The sequence below is a fragment of the Centrocercus urophasianus genome, unplaced genomic scaffold (genome assembly GCF_019232065.1).
Source record: "Centrocercus urophasianus isolate 14NV4802_14NV808 unplaced genomic scaffold, USGS_Curo_1.0 seq_12, whole genome shotgun sequence".
NCBI lineage: Eukaryota > Metazoa > Chordata > Aves > Galliformes > Phasianidae > Centrocercus > Centrocercus urophasianus.
The window spans coordinates 56,081,130-56,100,049 of record NW_024884364.1 but is presented as its reverse complement, the minus strand read 5'-3'; the positions used below and the strand labels follow the sequence as shown (position 1 = coordinate 56,100,049).

Here is an 18,920-nt window from a genome sequence, read left to right as displayed (position 1 = left end):
GGTTATTAATTCTCCCCAGTTGGTTTTTTTTTTTTAGCCTGAAATTTAACAATGGAAATATGATAAGGGAAGAAGACAGACATTGCTTTCCCAGGCACAAGCTGAAATCATGAGGATGTAATAATATAATGCTGTGTGTCTGATCTTCCAGGATCTCAAGTGAGCTTCAACCTTTGGGTAGGTGAAGTTGAAAGTTTCCATGGGACTGAAGATTGGTGTTTTTTAGAGATACCAGAACCAAGGAAATAGTCTGGTTCCTCTTTGACAAGAGTGTGAACATGGTATAGATAAGGATAATGCCAGCTGACCTGCTGCTTTGAGAAAATTCTACTCTTTGAGCTGGTTACCATCACTTGTACAATTCAGCACTGTTCACATAAGCATATGGAGCTTTCAGTTAGGCCTTTGCTGAAGTGCTTTACTGAAATGAAGTTCTCTCTGCTGGTGAGAAGAGAGGTTGTTTCCACAAGCTTTCTCATGTGGTAGCAAAAGCTGGTCCCCTGGCCCTGCTCCCAAATGACTGTGATAGCAAAGAAAGCTGGACATTTTGTCGTGTACACAAAGGGCTTCCAATCAATTTTCTTCAAACTTTCTAGAAATGTCCTTGCAGTGAACCAGATGTACCAAGCTTATTAGTCAAAGCAAAATAAATAAAGGGGCTTACTGGCAATTAGACCATAACATTTAAGTCTAATTCTATACTTCTTATTCATGCTGCTTCAACTGTCTGGTTTAATAACCAGCTTAGCTGCACTGCATGCTTGTTCTGAATGAAAGCCACTGACTACTCGCAGCACTACTTTGGGTTACATCAGAAGGCCACGTGTACAGATAAGTACATCTCAGTGTGAATCTTCATGTCAGATTCAGGAGTACTTTGGACCTGCGCAGTGGTGTTCAGGCTTCAGCCCTGTAGCTGGAACGTTGTTGGCAGTAGGGCTGAGGCCTCGAAGCCTGGGGAGAACAGTGTGACCACGGAGGTGGCAGCTTCTCTTGGGGGCTTCCCAGCTCCATCTCCACTAAAAGAACTGCAAATTCTAATGAAAAGTATCTCACTGGTTTTCCAAACACACCTGCCTCTACTTACAGGAATAAATTTTGTCAGCTCTACGTCCACAGTACAAAGCCTCATTTTCTGTTAGCTTTTATTACCTGATTAGCTGTTATTTTGGTAGCCCATATTTAAAGCATGATGCAAAATACAAGTGACCAACATATAGATTAGTCAGTTCTCATCATAATATTCATAAATGACTGCATGATAATTTTTTTCTCCATCCACCCTTTAGGAATGAGTTAGGTTGGAATTTACAAATCAGCTGCAACACTATTAACTGTTTGCTTTGATATCAAATTTGGACTAAAGCTAAGAACTCCTATCAGCTCAACCCAAGAGTTTGCTGCGATGTTGTTACAATACTTTATGTTCCATAGTGAGTCAGTACAGCAATCTGGGGACAATGATTTAATAAGTTACAGTAAGGGAGAATAAACTATTCACTGTTGTAGGTGGGATAGGAATGTGCAAATTTTCTACTTACTTCAAAGATTCTTCCTTAAAACGAGCTTCAAATTTTAACTTGTCTTCCCGGTGTTTCTTTTTGCATAGGAATAACAGATTGTCAGGTACTAGGAGAAAGCAACTTCAGTTCATAACTGTTGTATGGGGGTGGTCAGATAGTGTGTTGAGTATTAAATCAGAATGCCCTGACCACCTTGTGCAAATTGCTTGAAAAGTGCACTATTTACTTTGCTGAGTCAAAGCTTGGATCTGAGCGTGCCAGAATCGAGGTTCGCTGTGAAGCCATAACCTGCCTCTGGCATGTGGAGGCAGCTTCACTGAGGTTACGAGGAGCTGAGTGTAATGGAGGAAAAGAATACAGCTATTGCAATGATCTCAACTGTAAGAAGATATCAGTGAAAACAGTGGCTTTACAGTGAAAGCCAGAATGGAAGTTAATCGAGAAATGAAGACGTTGAGTGCTGCATAAATCAGTGCTGATTTCAGATAGCTGTAAAAGTGAGGTTGTAAATGGTTCACATTCAGCTGTCAATTTCAAGGCTTTCAGAACCAATTAAGAGAGCAAACTGGACTTAAATGTCATTGGAGAAATAAAAACTGTGCAAGTCCCATTTTCTTAAAGGCACTGTAAAATTTAAAGATTAGTTCCAGATTAGCAAGCTGTTTTGCTCTGCTGTGTGGTTTTCAAGTAATTTGGTTAAAAGAACATGCCCATCTAATTTTATCCTGCAGATAGCATTAGAAACAAAAGATACTGAAAAAGGAGAAGGAGCTTTTCTTTTTCTATTTTGCTGCGTTTAGGTGGCATTTTGGGTATCTTAAGGTTTTATTGCCTGTTTTCTCACTCCCCTTTTCTTCCCGATGTCTCTGTTTCTTGACTCCAGCAAAGGCCAGTGAGAGCCTGCACCAGAATCAAACCAGAGGAACAGATCATAGGCAAGATGTTCTGTCAGACTCATGGAAGAGACTGAAATCAGTGGCAGGTGCATGAGAACAAGGAAAGGAGATGGTTAACAATAGTCTTCTTTGCATTAATTTTTCATCCTGCTTCTTCAGAGGGCACATGCAGCAATAGGGCAGACAGTGCCCATTTCTTTCTTTCTGGCTGGCAGCTCAGTACACAGGTAGCCAGCTGCCAGACCACTCTGTGTCAGTCCCAGAATCACCTCTTGCTGTGATGCCAGCTGGAAGGAAATGGAGAGAAACGGTGCTTCTGCCCAGCTCCTTTAAGGTGTGCAGCAGGAGGAGGAACTCAAGGAGGTGTCCTCTGGATGACTGGAGCAGCGCAGCTGGCAGATACAGCTGGTATTGCTGTGCATTGTAAGGAGATGCCAGTCATTTCATCATCTGTGCAATAACAGCTCGTCCTTTCACTGGACGTTGTCCTTAGCCAGTAAAATAACTTTGATGAGTAATTATAACTCAGTAAAGATTGAGGTTTAACAGTCTCGAATGGATGCAATGGCATCGTCATAAATGCATTCAGGACGTACTTATATACACAAGGGGAAATGAGCCATAGTGGTACTTCGTACCTAACTACTCTGTACTGATAGCTGCATAGCAGACCAGTGTTCTTTTTTTTAGCTTGCACGCCCCAACCAACAGGCATCTGGCTTGTGCACTGTACCATACTGTGCATATTATAATGGGTTATCTGTTGTGTGACTGGGTGTGTTTGCATCAGCTTTAGCCGACGTGGAACAGTAGCTGTAGGCAGGCAGAGACATGGACCACAGTGCGGACTCGCCTTGCCCTCTGGGGACTGAGGGACCTGATGAATCCATATTGTTCTTTTTCTGCATTGCTTTTGTTACGCTGGGGTGGGCCCAGCCCCAACCTAAATAATCTCACTATATAATGTGAAAGCTATTTAGCCCTAATGAAAAGGAGAAAAGAAATAAAGCTCCTTTGTTCCCCATCTCGCCTCTCCTTTCCCCTGGAGATCCTCTCGTGGTTTCCATGGATATGCAGACTGGTGGTGTGGTCTTGTCCTTTATTGAGTGCACCTATTAACATCTGTACCAGTGCAGCTCTCAAACACAGGCCTGGCTTGTGCTATCTCTGGTGCTGTTTTATGTTTTCCTGTGACACATAATTTTGGCTGCTTGTTCCACCTTTTTGAAGCAGCATAATTTGTCAGTGAATATTCAGGCTTTCATTCATGATGATGACAATCAGAAATCTGCTTATCATGAGCCACTAACATGAAGTACGTAAAGCAGCTTGGGAATTTCAAGAAATGTCTTTCTCAGCACCACTCCCTCGAACACGAAGTACGTGAAGCATCAGGTTATATTAAGACCTGGAGCAGGTGGTGCAGTGCAGTACAGTTCAGTAGTGAAGGAATTTGCATTGAAAAAGAATTTGTGCAACTTATTCTTCAGTTGTGATCCAGTCTAATTGTGCTTGATTTGACATTGAGTAATTAGGGAATCTTCCTTTTGGCTTCAAGGAGCATTGGACACCAAGCAGGTGAGGTAGGTTTGTTATTTCGTAACTGAGGTTGCAAGCCATAGTAAACTAAAACATACCAGCTCTATAGTGTCATCTCTTACTGAATGCAATGAGATCTAGCCTCTGCAACCTTCATACTTCACTGTGCGATGCAAAGCTGAGGGCCAGCAGGTTGTTTGGATGTCATCTGTGTCATCAAAAACTCAGGAGAAGCAGCAAAGGACAAGTATGTATGCAGATTAAATCATACAGTGAAGCAATGAACTATAGGAGCTCTTAAGCATTCATTCACTTAGACTGTTGGGATAAACAATTGGTCTTTTGTGGCATTCAAGAGTGAAATGAATATTTTTGTCATGAAATAAGTGTCTTGACTGTCCTAAAATACCTTTAAGAGTGAGCAACAGTAATAACAAGAGGATTAGAAAATGTTTTTCTTTCATGCATTGCTTTGGCTCTGATTTGTCCACAGCCATTCAAGATCTTCTCAAGTGTGAACAGCACCAAGCTTTATACTGCTCTTATTATTTAATTGTATTCTTGTAGCATTCAAAGGACTCAGCCAACACAAAAAGCTGTTGTGTTTGGAAACGTGCAAGCAGTCCAGAGAGTATTCTCTGGAAAATTCTGAGTTTCAATTGAGAGGTTGGGTAAAATGTGCACGTTCAGGCAGCTCAGTACCATCTTGTGTTAGGCATGAGAAGGGGTGATGGCCACTTGGCATCTTTTCTTTCCTCCTCCCTCGGCTGGGTGCTGTGTAAGGTGGGTGCACAGGACACATATCCACATAATTTTTTTCCCCTAGTTCTTTCTACCTCCTCACTAAAAGCGAGAGACAGTTCCCAGAGTTTCTGAAAAAATAACGCAGAGGATCTAAGGTTTTTTTTTTTTTTTTTTTTTGGTTCAGCATTTGTTTCTCTTGGAAGTGCACGTGCAATTCTTTGCTGTTAGCTGCTGCACAACATGAGAGTTTCTTTGTACAAGGCCACGCAGTGCCAATAGCGGGAGCTGCAAATCCTTCTTTTGAGCCACAGCCACTCTGCAGTCCCTTTCCATCTTTGAGAACACACGCTTCAGGTCACCTCACTACTTGTCTTTCTTAGCTTTGTGCTTTGTTCCCTCTTAGAACTTTGTAATAGCCCTCAGACACAAGAAAGGAGAAAATTACTATTGGTCAAGTGCAGCCTTGTCCAGACCTGCCTGTCTGCCTGCAATACTATTTTGAATGCCAAGTCAACAGCAAGAGTGAATCAATGCTCTGAGATCAAAAAGCAAGTGCATTGTTTCACTGTTTGGACCAGCAGATGGCAAATGTAGAGGAAAAAATCCATCTTAGAGCCAGTCTAGGGAACAGACATTAAATAAAGCCATCTGGCAAATGTATGAGGGGAAAGAAGAAGATGAGACCAAGGTTTGCTTTAAGTACCTGCTTACAACTGAGACGGAGTTGCTGGGAATTCATGTAATAGGGAGCAGACTTTGGCCTCGTAGGAAGTTTTGTGAAGCGTTGAGAGCTTTGGCAGTGCTGAGAACTTAGACATAAGATACCAAAATGCCAAGCAGGGAGCCTAAGAAGCAGCTGCATTTCTGTCTTTGTGAAACTGCCATGGTACTTCATGTAGAAGGGTAAATAGAGCTCTGTTCACTCCACTGCAGGGCTGAGAAGACCACATGTAAGAATCTGTGTCGTAGAAAAGGATTAAGAACAGACGCAGAGAGTAAGCAAGGAGGGCGGGCTGATATATTCCAAATTCTGAAAGGCATCAATACATGTGCCTTTGCGCTGCTGCCATCACAGATTGTTACTTTGCCACATTACTTTTATTCCCAGAGAAGGGAGATGTGTGTGGTTTTTGCACTTAGGCTATTAAATAAAGTTTCTGAAGAGAAACACAATTCATTGGAAAAGGAAATTATATTTTACAGAAATGCCCAGCCTTTCATTTGGAAACTTGCTTTCAGGGAATGTGATTTCAGAGCCCAGAAATCTAGCAGATGTTATTGCTATTTTTGCTTTACAGGTCAGTGCTTTGGATTTTTTATAATCTGAGAAGTGCACACAGCTGCCAGCCTGCCTTTATGGTACAAAAATTCAGTGCTGAATCTTATTCCTTATACGTCTGCTTTATTATTTTTTTTTTTCCTGATAAAATGGGAGGAGTGTGGTTCATCATTTGCCCGGGGAGGTGGTGGAGCAGCCATCCCTGGCAGTGTTCAAGAGGCTGGATGAGGAGCTACGAGATACGGTTTGGTAGCTTCTGGTAGCAATGGTAATGGGAGGATGGTTGGACTAGATGATCTTGTAGGTCCTTTCCAACCTTGTGAGTCTATGATTCTATGATTTGAAAATCCAGGTTCTCCAGTAACTGGCAGTTTGGTTGGCAGACCAACTCTTACCATTATTCCCATAGAGAGTGACTGGGGCATCATTTTACAATGTTTTCATCTTTGTGTCCAGCCATGTGCCGTTAAACAGAAAGAATGATACCAACACTTGAACATAATCTGTAGTAATATGAAAAACATCAGTATTGTAGTGTCAATTTTTATTGCTTCTGTTGATAATGAGGCTCATGTGTATGATGACATCACACCTATATTTTGTGTGTTATCAATTTCAGACATTTACTTTGAAAATGGTTGCAACTCACTGAAAAAAAGTTTCCTTCCAACTTGTCAGCGTTACTGCTGATCAGTTATTGCATCTGAGAAAGTCTGGTTGTCTTTATTTTCCCTGAGTATCTCATGGCCAGACTAACAAAAGACAGTATTTCTGTTCCTCTGCTCTGATGAATAATTCATCACCCTGTACTTTTTGTGCTAAGTAAATTTGAACTATTTCTCTTGTAAATGTTATTTACAAGGCAGCCTTGGACATGCGGAAATTTGTTTGCTGCCTTCAGGCACGTCATCCTCTCGTCACTGAGAAGGAAAGTAAGTTTCTTCCTATTAAATATTGATTGAGGATTTGCCCTGTGCCTCTGTGAATGGTGCAGGGATCCTGCCAGGATGTCAGGGCTGGAGGAGCAGCAGTGGCATGAAGCTGGCAGCATCGCTCAGCTGCACTTCATCTGCCTGAGCCTTAGCTGTTTGGTCCTGCACTGCAGTGTACACCAAGGTGCTCCTGGGTTGCCTGCAGATTACCACAAGTCTAGATGTTGGCAGAGAGGCTTGGGAAGTGTAGTTAGGCTTTCCCTGGTTAAACTCGAGCTGTGTTGAATTGTCTGCTTTGCATTGCCTTTAGAACGCAAAGCCGAGTAAAGCAAATTTTGAAAGGTAATTTAGTAAGAGCTGTGTTTGATGAGTTCTGTACTTTAGCATCCTTCTGTGTTCATCAAGGACATCAAACCTTTCATTGAACACCTTCCTCTGGAGAAAACAAGTGCCTTGCTAAAATTGGCCTGCAGGCAAAGTGCAGCAGGTAGGAGGAACTGCTGCCTTCCTCTTACACACTGCATTTGGTCACATCTTCAGCTGGCATAAAACAAAGCCTGTGGCTGACACAGGAGGAAGATCTGACTGGCTGTTTTTTACAATACTGGAGGGCTTTTCTGCATCCTACCCAGAGCCATTTTGCTGCTTGCCCATTTGTGCTGCTCAGTCTGGAGGGGAGGCAATGTGGCCATTTTGGGCTCATGCTTCGGCCAGCATTTCCAGCAGTGCTGCTCTTGTCTGCAGCCTTTTGCTAGCTCTCAGACAGAAGTGCTCTACTATTTGGCAGGTTTCACTTTTTTATTGCCTGTTATCATTCTGCTTCACTTATCATTCTTTTTCTGACTAGCAGAAATGTAAAATTTCTCTCAAGTCTTAACAGAATTTTAGTTGTGTTTGAAAACAGCTGAAAAATGAATGGCCTTACAATGATCAGCAACTTTGCTAGTAGGGGCAATGACAAAGCCCTTACCTGAAATGCTGTCTTCATCGCCAGGTCTCTCCCTTGGTTCTACTCACATGGCTGTCCTGATATGCAGAAAAATCCAGGAGTATTTTTTCCTTAATTTTCTATCCTTTCCTTTCTCTGTCTTTCTGCTTCTCTCTTTCTTTCTTTCTTTCTCTCTTTTGCCTTCTCACTTGGCACCATTTTACTCCTGGACCTTTTGCTGCAGTCCACGTGCAGTTGTAAGGTCTATTTCACATCTGAAAACCTTGCCCAGAAAGGCTTTCCTTTACCTGCTTTCTTTCAAGTTCAGCAGTTCTCTATTTCTTTTGCAATCTTCTGTACTTGTATCTAGAAGTTTCTATTTGCTTTTATTGACAGCCTCATTATTGAAAGCTTATATTTACTGTACCCTTCAGTTTGCCGAGCTTCCTCTATTTCCTCTGATTTCTGTTGTTTAGCATCACCGTGTTGTGTTACTGAATTTAAAGGCAATTTGGAAAAATTTGTAAGAATAAAGTGCAGTGAAATCCTCTCCATTTGGTTTGTAAAAGAAGAACCTAGTAAAAAAAACTGAACCTAGTGCTATCTAATACACAGATGTTCCTGTGGGTAGGTTTTCTGCATCGTTCTGCCTTCTGATGATGGTATTTTTGGATGGCCTTTCATAAATAAAATTGTTTCAGAACACTTGTACTAGTTAAAATACAGTTGCACTGCACAGATCCATAATTTCTGGCTTACCCTCAGTATTCTGTTACATGTTCAGCTTTTCATTAACAGCAGGCAAGCTTATATTTAATATCTTGAATTTTCAGTTTACTCCTTCCAAACGCTGGTTGGTTATCTGCAATGATTTTTTTATTGTGGCTCTTTAAAATCTGGATTAATTCAGCTTTGCTGCTGCCTGGGTCGTGACATTCGTAACTATGGTGTTTGGAAATTGCTGTGCTTTCCTGTCGAGAATAAACACTGAGCTCTTCCTACTTCTGCAAAAAAGATGAGCGAAAGGAAGTGAACAAAAAAAGTGTAATTTTCCTATCAAAGTGAATGGCTTTGGCTCTTTTTCAGAAAAGTGTTTGAAGCATCATAATACTCATCTGCTTTTGGGCTGCTGCAATTACTGCAGGAATGGGCTGATTCTCTGGGTAGTGCTCTCAGACACAGGGTCTGGATTTTGGGTGGTACTGGACTCAGTGAGCCTTGTGGGTCCTTTCCCTCTTGGGCTTTTGCATGATTCTGTGATTCTTGCATGCAGTGCACATACCTTACTAAGCAGGTGCTGGCATCACTCCAGCAAAGAGGAAACCACTACTGTAGGGCAATATACTCAAGTGTGAAGGGGAAGTATTTGGCTGGAATTGGAGAAACTACTTTCACAGTGATACCCCTTGTCTTCCTCACTTCCCCTGGTTGCCTCCAGCCATCAGTGGAAATATGGCATGCTTAGCATTACTTTTCACCCTTGCTGCCCAGAGCATGGTTTCAGCAAAAAGCGAACAGGCTTTTTTTCTGATAATCTGCTCTGCACAAGGCATCTCATACTGCATCTGAGGACTCATTATTTTCTTTCCCCATAAAGGGTAACTGGGGTCAGCCATTTCCAATTCAAGGGACCTGAAGGTCCTTTAGCTCTTCAGGTCTATTTCGGCTCCTTTTATCTTTTAGAAAATGCATTCTGAGGAGGCTGCAAGCTAAGTAGAGTAATTAATGCACTGGCATGGCAGTAACTTAAAATATTTAAAGGGTCAGAAAAGGCAGATTTCTTGTGTCATCTTCACCACTTCTGACATAACTTCTCTTCCCTGATCTCAGCTATGGGTTTGTCTGTACTGTATACTTCGTAGCACAGGTGTCTGGGGTAACCTTAATTTCTTGGTTTTCCACATCCAACATTCTGTTGTTGCATTTGTTAATGCTGAGGCCATGTGCACAGTGGGTGTTTTTTCCCACTTTCTCTAAATGACAAGAGTTGAGATACAAGAATCTTATTTCTGTATTAAAAACTTTTAAGCTTAATTGCCACAGAAGATAGAAAATACATCCTCAGTTTTTGCTTGTGCACTCCCCATTTTCACAAGTGCCTTTTTGTGGTAGAAGCAGCTCAGCTGCCTTCCCATTGCCCTGTGTGGTGCTGCCCAGCAGACTCTGCAAACCTGGGAGCAACCTGTCAGCACGTCCCTGCCTTTCCAGGAAAGGACCCAGCAAAGCTCCCGGAGCAACATCAGCCTGCGCTAGGAATTCAGGTCAGGATCTCCCCGCTTGTTCCCTAGCAACTGGGGGATACTGGTGCTTTTTCCTGCCACTGACTCATTCGGCACCAGATGCAGGGATCGTATGGTGAAGGGACCGGGGCGGTGTTGATCACTCGTGCTTTGGGAAGGCAGAGCAGAGCCCAGTGGCAGATAACTGATGAGATGTAGCTTGCACTTCCTAAATTGAACTGGATCGAGGCTTTGCAGAATCCTCCGTGCAAACTTTAGAGTACCTCTGTTGTGTTTGCTACCACTTGGCAAGGTGACAGACCCCTCTTGAAGCAACTGTAGCCCTTTGTGTTACGTTGACTTTGACAAAACAGGAACGGATGCAGGTAAGCAGCTAAAGTTCATGTTTGAGTTGCCTTAAAGGTTGGTTTTGTACAGGTGCAGTGTGTTTCTTGGTTACACAGACGCACAACATTCAGTCGTGCAAGTGTTGACCCGTCTTTGTACTTATTAAAGTTTCAGCAGATGGTAAGTAAAAAAGTTGATTGGAAAGATGAACTGCCTTCCCTAGTTCCTTGTGGCATCTGCTTGTGAAGTGCTGCAAACAACCTTTAAATTTCTCGGGACATTTCTAAAATGAGCTAGTAAAAATGTGTAAGCGGTCAAGAGTTATCAGCTGCCACGCTTTTGCTGGAACTGGCTCCTTGTTGCACTTTTAGGTATAGAAAGCAGCAATTTCTTCTAACTGTATTGTTTGCAGAAGCTGGCAGTTGTTGCTTGTGGTTGTTAGCACAGTGGGATTTGTTCCTCATTTTTTACTTTGTTTCATAGTTTACAAGTAGAAACCCTTTGACAAGTGCAGAAATAGGAGTGATGTGCCGTTCTAAATAATTTTTGGACCAAAAGAAATTCTCTTCTGTGTGCTGTTGGCTCCCTTCTTTACTCATAAACACTGGCGATTGTGCAGTTTACACTGGGGAATATTTATATCGAGTGCTGGTGAAGGGGTGGCATGAGAGTTTTCTGAAGGACCATTTCTCACAAGAAACACAGTTTTCATATTCAAAAACAAATGTGGAAATAAATGTCTCCAGGTGCACAGAAGCTATTCAACTTGCCTTTTTCAGCAGTCTGTAAACAGTATGCTCAAGCCCTTCAGCAGTGGGTTTGGCACGGCCCCAGTTAATGTGAGCAGAGGCCTGCCAGGTGGCATCAGCCTCAGATCTGGCTGCACATGTCTTGGGCAGACACACTGTAAGCAGGTTTGTGGATTTTTTTAGTGGCCATTTTGAAAAAGGATCTGAAAAAAACGGAAGCTGTATTTTTAAATTATCTCTAATATGAAGTTATTTGGTTTGAGTGCTGGCTATAGGGCACTCAGGACCTGATTTCCTCACAGGGACAGAGTGAGCACAGTTTCAATTGATATTTTCCGTGCTTAGTATTCGTAAAAACAATTGCCAGTCTCACATTGCGTACTGATACAGCGGCTGCTTTGTGATGTGTGAATGTCTGATTTGGTATCTCAAGCTTTTTGTCCATGTCAAACATGTGGGAAAGCTTATACATGCATCCCTAGGACTAGCACTGCATGTGCATTCAAGAAGAGAGAAGAAACCCATACCAGTGCAGGATCTTTCTGCAGTTCAGGATGTTTTTGATTACAAAAGAATCTCCTAAGTGTGTAACTTCACACTACTGTGTGTTCAGGTGATATAGGATAGAGAGGGGAAATATCTGCTTGAGCTTCACATTTCAATTAATTGTGCCTTTCTCAATATCAACAACTTTCAGGAGACAACAGCAGAAGCCTCGTCAATCGCTTTGATCTGGCTGTGCAGTAAAGCAACACCCTCAGAGGACGGTGTGGGACCAGAGAGGTTAACTTATCCAGCACTCCCTGCTTTCTTTTGTTCACAGAGCTTTCCAGCATCCTCTTAGTAACACTCTTCTGTCAGAGCTGGGAACAGAGCTGCTAGACACCCCATTCCCTGACTCACAACTATTTTTAAAATGTCTGAAGGAAATAAAGTTTAAAGGAAGGAGGCCCCTACGTAAACAGGGTCAGATTTTCCTTGAGCTTGAGCTAGTGTGGTTGCCACCTGGATGTAAAAGGCTAAATATTTTCCTTCTACACCTACACTGGCGGCCTTCGGCAGATACACAGACGGCCAGGACTTGAGAGTCCACCCAAGGGAGCAAGTGTCAGCACTTAGGGCTTAACATGAATCTGAATTGGGTCCTGTAGTTTGGCAGCAGCAGCCAGCCGCAGAAATCTGGGTGCCTGCACATATGGAAGAGCCAGGTCTGGGAACGTTACTGGGACACTGACCTTACACTAGACAGTATTTCTTGATAGTAAACATAGGAGACATGTTGGGCTCTGCAGTAGAGAGCAGGCCAGAGGTGGAAAGTCAATGTTTTCCTCACTGATACCTGTCCGCCACCTTGTGCAAGGCTTGCTGGCAAATGGAGAACTGAAAGGGAAGACATCTTCTCTAAATACCCTTGGCAAGAGACAAAAGCTGCCTCAAACTGAGGATAGTTCTGTCACAACAGTAAATAGCTACAGACTGGCCATTTAATCTGGAAGTTTCTAATTATCAGCTACAAATTTCCAGAATACCATTTCAGTCAAAGGAGGGGAAAACTGAATTGCTTTCAAAGGAGGCTTTAATCAGCCTGTGAAAGGATTACATGAAGTGTTTGCCAGCAACAACAGGGTACTGAATGCTCAGGAGGTCCCCTCTGAGACTGTGTGCCCGAGTTTCATCCTGACACACCTGTGTAGAGCTCAGAGATTTCAGTGTACCTAAACATGCTGTTTCTCAGGAGGCTATGTGAGAACTGAAAGAGGCAAGAAGATGCATGGAGCCCCTGGAGTAGAATGGAGCTCACAGGCAGAATGCATCTGGTAGTTACAGGTCTTGCAGAAGCAGCAGTAAAGACCCTTTGTGGATAAAACAATTTAGGACTAACATGTGTAAGTCACTGGACAGGAGAAAGGCTGCTTTGTTGAATGCTTATTTCTCCATCATGGCTGTGCCAACCTTTTCTTCTCTGATTTTGGACCTGTCCAAGGGATCAGTGCCGGGATTCTTCAGAGAACTTCTGAAGGAAGGTTGTGTGCCTCTCTGCTCCCATTCCTGTGTCAGAAAGAGCATACTGTGAAGTTAGGTTTTCTGACATCTGCATGCTAATGCTTTTTATTTTGTGAATGCTGCAGTATGTTCTGTTGTGCACATTTAAATCAGGCGGAGCTCAAGTATTGGACAGTCACATGTAAAAGTGCTGGTGGATGAGAGCTCTTTATGTGATGATGGGTTTCTGCAGCTCACTTAGGCTTGTATCTGCTGAATCACAAGCAGGAAATGTCTGAATTAATGACAAATATTTTCCAACTTTAGTTAGTTAAGTGCCTGCACATGTTAAATTAACCATAATAATCTTGTCATAGTTGTAAGTTAATAACTTGCATCTCACTGTGCTTTGAATATTGAAGTAAAACATTTGTGAGGCGTTCAGGGAAAGGAGCTTGCTGGCAAATGGGACGAGTTCCCATGTTTTTGTTTTGTTTTGCCCATTGTAAACAGCATTTTCAGGTTCTTGTGTGGTTTTTGGTTCTCCACTGACACGTGAATAGGGCAGTGGGAATGGGAACCCTAGGTTCCCACTGTCCTCAACAGAGAACATTTATTCCCAGTGAGGAGATACAGATCTGTTAATTTCTGAAGTGTCTTTTCTCCATTGCCTAGAGGGAGAGGCAGCCAAGAGCAAATGTGGATATGGGAGTTTTGTGGCAAAGGGATGTTTTAACTCAACGAAAGTGAGAAAAGACTGAGGACAAATTGGTGACGTGGAAAAAGAGAGATGTTTCTCCCAGTGCATTTCCCAACAGTGGTGCTTGGGGCCCCCTCCAAGGGTGCTTGGGGTAGTAATGCTCTCTTGCTGCAGTGCTCATCCACCTGTGCTCTTTCCACAAGGCCTTCATTTGTCAGTCCCCTTCCTTCTCCCTGCTCTGTTGTACACAAAGTGCCCCTGGCCTTCTGCTGCCTGCCCAGCTGTAAAGGACCAGTGGCTTCAGGAGTAGTGAGGAAAGAGGGAGAGAAAGGGAGCAAGATAGCCAGTACAGTCACGTAAGCTTTGTTTTCTTAGGAAATTAAATGTAAGGAGTAGAAGCATTGCATACTGATGTTTATCACCCATCCTCCAGTACTGAGTTAAGATGAAAGCGCTGTCAGGCCTGCATCCATCTGTCTTGCAGATGAGAGAGGACACACAATCAGCATGACACTGTGACTGGTAGCATATTTTTCTGCTGCTCTGGATAGATAAGAAGCAGGAGCCCTCCTAGTGAATGTATCTCTGGCTTGTTATAAACGCTGGTGGGGAAGGTTTGTGCTCTTTAGTGCCCTCCTTTCTCGTGTTTTCTCCAATCTCCTCTACTCATCTCATTCTGCATTTAAAATTTCTGCATGTACTCTTAGGAGTGTCCTGCACGTGTACTCCATGTCACTTGTCCTGGACAAATTGACATGTGCAAGTGCTTCTATTTCTCAGTGCAAGGACCGGTGCATGTGGTGTAGAACACCAGAGACTCAGCTCTGGATTTCCAACACGGTAGCAGTAAACCTATTAAGCTCCATCAGGGTATTGACTTCCAAAAGCCTGCAAGTCTGAAGTGGCAGAGAGAGGTGAAATGTGCAGAGTGACTGGCAAGATCTCTTGCTTTCATGGACGTTATTGCTGCAGGGAAGGAGCAAATGGGAAAACAAGAATATGAGCAAGTCACTCTAATTTCCATTTGCTCATATCCTTGTTTTGAAGCATAGAGCATAGACCTGCAAGGACGTGTAGACAGGAGAACTGCAGGAAAATAGCTCCTCTGTTTCAAACACAAAACAAACGTGACCTGAATGGGTAGTAGGAATGAAAAGTTTGCAAGTACACGTAGTGAGAGAATAAATGGTAAAATTAGGACTCTTCTATTTGTGAAATTCTGATTGTGGCTTTTCTTTTAAACTGTGAAGGAGAGTTCTGAGGAAAGATGAAAGGACTCAGTATTGTGATGGGGTCAGAAAGCAGCCATCCAGCCTGCTCACCTGAAATCTTAGGAAGACTTCCTGACTTAAACAGACTCGTACCTGAACTCCCAGGGTTCTCACATATCACTGTGACTGTGCATTAAAATTTCTTGCTCCTTTTTTCCTAAAAGTGGTTTAAAGGTTGCTCAGGATGGAGGAGAGAAGAGTTGACTATGGTTCTTGTCTTTCCCATCTGGGCTCAGGAAAATGATTATCAACTTGAAAGCCAGGCAGGACTAAATTAGAAGGAGACAAAGAGACTCAATTAGGTCATCCCCAGTTACAGCCTGCCGCATGTGTCTCTTCAGAAAGAGCCTCATGCAGCGTGTTAGCTTTGCATTTGGCCTGTGGGGTTTGGCAGAACAGGAATGTGGAATGTGTTTACAAGGTAGCAGTTATTGCTGAAATATGTCAGCACCGTTGCCTGGGGAAGTTTCAGAGGATCAAGGTCACGCGGACGGTGGCCATCCCCCTTGGACAGCTGGTGTGAACCCTGGGGAGGAAACTGGCCTCAGAGCCTGCAACCAGGGACCTGTGGAATGGCAAAGAAGAGGAGGATGCTCCCCTTCCCAACCACCTCGCAGCACCCTCCCATCGGACCCGGCTGCATCCCCTCTGCTCCTTTGTGCTAGGATGACTCAGGACAGGGGCTGTTCATTGACTTGGAGGCATGGCTGCTTTCTACCACTGCATCCGAGGTGACTCCAGGTTAGAACATGACAGAAGCTGCTCAGCAGAGCGGTGCGGGCAGCCACCAAATGACACTGGGGAATGCTGAGCCTGAGGGTCCCCTGGCACCTCTCATGAGCGGCTTCTGGAAAGCAGTCAGCTTATATTCTGGCTAATCTCAGGTGGTTGGCTGGGGTGTCTCTGCCTGGAAGGGCTAATGCTTCCCTTAGGGTATTCTCTTTACATTCCCTAGTTTCTTTTTTTTTTTCTCTGCTCTAAATATTCAGTGTTAAAGCTACTCTGTGCACGGTGCACAGATGATTACTGTAGGCATTTAATTTTTCCAGCACATGAATTCTGGAGGAACCCAGTAAAGAACATCTTGTTCTCTTTGTCTCATTCATTTTTCCTTTTTATTTGTGTTTGGCCAAACCAGGCTGTTTTTCATTGTATTCACGGCAAAACATTTTCAAGTAGGCTTCGGATATAGTTATATTCTGTGTTCAGGTAAACACATCATTTGAAAAGGCTTGTCCTTAACTCTTAAGGAAACTTAATAGGAGGGTTGGAATAAAACCGTTCACTGCGTCACACTTCACGTAGCCAGGAGTAGACAGTCAACACATTATGGGTGAGTGCAGAATGGATGAAAATTGGGCCACATTCAGATCTGATGTGAGCAGTCGCAATTGATTTCTTTGTCTGGGTGACTTGGCCCACTGAGTTTTGTTCTGAATAGCCGACGAAGCTGAATAAGAATCTCATTCTGGGTTGCACTGAGGACGTTCAGTATCTGAAGCTCCCATTAACCTTCGCTGTGTACAAGAGCATGCTTACATGAGCCTAATTGATGGGGCTGCGGGTGTAAAAGTGCGGGTTCTTTGGGGCTTGCTGTGCTTCCAGGTGAGTCTTATTCCTTTTCTGCCACATAGTATGCGTTTGTATGTGTATAGTCAATTTGTTGCATTTATGGTTCCAAAGAGCACAGGGGAGATCACTGAAAGCCCTGTTCTGTTTCAAAGAATCTAAAACCCATGGAGACCTTATAACAACGTTGATTTTGATACTCAATCTGAATACCAAGTGATTTTGTGTAATTGTTTTTGTGAAATAGCTTCAGGAATGTTCCTAGTGCTGAATTGAAGAATAATTGCAATTGTGACATGTAGAATCAAATGTAATTTTGTTCTAAAGCAAGTCTTTTTAGTTTCTTTTCTATTGCTTTTCAAGGAGAGTCACAGTGAATATTTAATACTTTACCTGGCATTAACTTTTAGTGACATTAGCCTGTTATTGTGCAAAAAAGATGAAGTTCATCAGAACAATATTAGCCAAAGTGCTCTGTGTGCACACTCAGTACTACTGAAGTTCAAGATGCAGATTGTGCTTCTATCAGTAAAATAGCTGATACGAGCCCCAGACTCTGGTCGTGTGTTGAGCTGTTTGTTCTCTTAAATGTAGCAGCGGATCTTTGCAGGGAACTGAGTGGGAGAGGTCTCATATCTTTGTGAAAAAAAGAAAAAAAAAAAAAAGAAAACTGTGCTTCCATTAGAGAGATTTAGGTTAGATATTAGGAAAAAGTTTTTCATACAGAGAGTGGTGACACACTGGCACAGGTTGCCCAAGGAGGCTGTGGATGCCCCATCCCTGGAGGCATTCAAGGCCAGGCTGGATGTGGCTCTGAGCAGCCTGGTCTGCTGGTTGGTGACTCTGCACATAGCAGGGGTTTGAAACTGGATGATCATTGTAGTCCTTTTCAACCCAGGTCATTCTGTGCTTCTATGATTCCATTATCCTGTACACTGAGAAAGAAATCAGAGTCTCAGTGTGCTCTTATTTCTCTTACTGCTCTGTTAATAATGCTTTCCGTATTGGTAGAATAGCTTTCCTGGGCTCTCTGTTAAATCACAAAAAATATAAAACTTCCATTGAAAGGTGGAAGGAAGACGTTTTACATAGGCCAAACGCATTTCACGTGCTTTTGTTTTATTGCTTTGCCAACATTTTTTTGTCTGTTTTTAATTATTTTATGGGGATGTTCAGTTTGCTTTTGAGTTCCATATTTTAACATCTGTTTAAAGAAAGCATGTAGGCTAAGGCTTTTGCTGTGAATAAAATATGACCTTTGACAAGATGTTTACCCCTGAGTTATTGAGCTCCCTTAGGGAAGAACTGACTTTTGCCTTGCTGCACCAGGAAATCAGACCAAGCAGAGGTGCTTTCTTGTCATAGGTTGGTGGATTTTGTTACAGCACACTTTTTTGAAAGAGCAAAAAGCTTGTTCTTCAGGAGCTGCTTGGATGGAAAGCTTGTTTTATGTGGTATTTGTCCTGTAGCCTCTTGCCTTCATGTAGAAAATGGAAAGGCAGGTCTATTCATTCTTGAAAACAAACAGATAGACATAGCAGGGCTTTTCTCCGCATCCTTTGGAAATGCACTGTTTGTAATAGAGAAAGGAATGCGCTGTTGGCAGAAGGCATGGAAGGCTTGGTGAGTACCCTGTATGAGAGTCTGCAGGGTCCTTGGAAAATAATAGTGACAAGTGCACCAGAGATGAGTTAGGCTTGGATATGTGTGGGAAAATGCCTACTGCCCTACAGAAGTGAAAGAAGAAGAACAGCATGGAGCTGTCAGGGAAGGGGCAGCTGGGGTCAGAGAAAGGGGCTGCACCAGAGGGTGGTGGGCATGGAACAGGATGCCCAGGGCTGTGGGCATGGCCTGAGTGCTGGAGTTCAAGGAGTGTATGGACACTGCTGTCAGACATAGGGTTTGGATTTGGGGTGGTGCTATGTGGAGCTGGACTCAGTGATCCTTGTGGGTTCCTTCCAACCCAGGATGTCCTGTGATTCTGTGAATAGAAAGCGTTGGCATGAGGAGAAGCACTGGAAGATTGTGTGTTGGTGTCACTACTCGAAATATAGGTAGTCACTTCTGAGAAAAGGTAAATCACTCAGAGCTCTGTTTGTTTTGACAGTGGCTAGGAGGAGGATGGGAAAATCCCTAGAAGACTGAATTTTTAAGGAGGAAGACATAAATCAAGGTAGGGCTCCCTCTGGACACTGGTGGAGGCAAAGTTCATCAGGTCCAGCCTTGCTGTGGGCATTGGG

General features: G+C 43.2%; 1 protein-coding gene across 3 annotated transcripts in view; it reads left to right on the top strand.

Moving 5' to 3' along the window:
- CRACDL (CRACD like) overlaps positions 1 to 18,920 on the top strand; it is a 60,269-nt gene that overhangs the window by 10,577 nt on the left and 30,772 nt on the right. The window contains exon 1 of one of the 3 annotated variants that reach the window (XM_042810216.1): positions 18,833 to 18,853. The exons of the other annotated variants lie outside the window; for them this stretch is intronic. The gene's annotated coding sequence lies outside the window, so the exon portion shown is untranslated. Of the gene's footprint in view, positions 1 to 18,832; positions 18,854 to 18,920 lie in introns of those variants that run through there. 3 annotated transcript variants of the gene reach the window in all.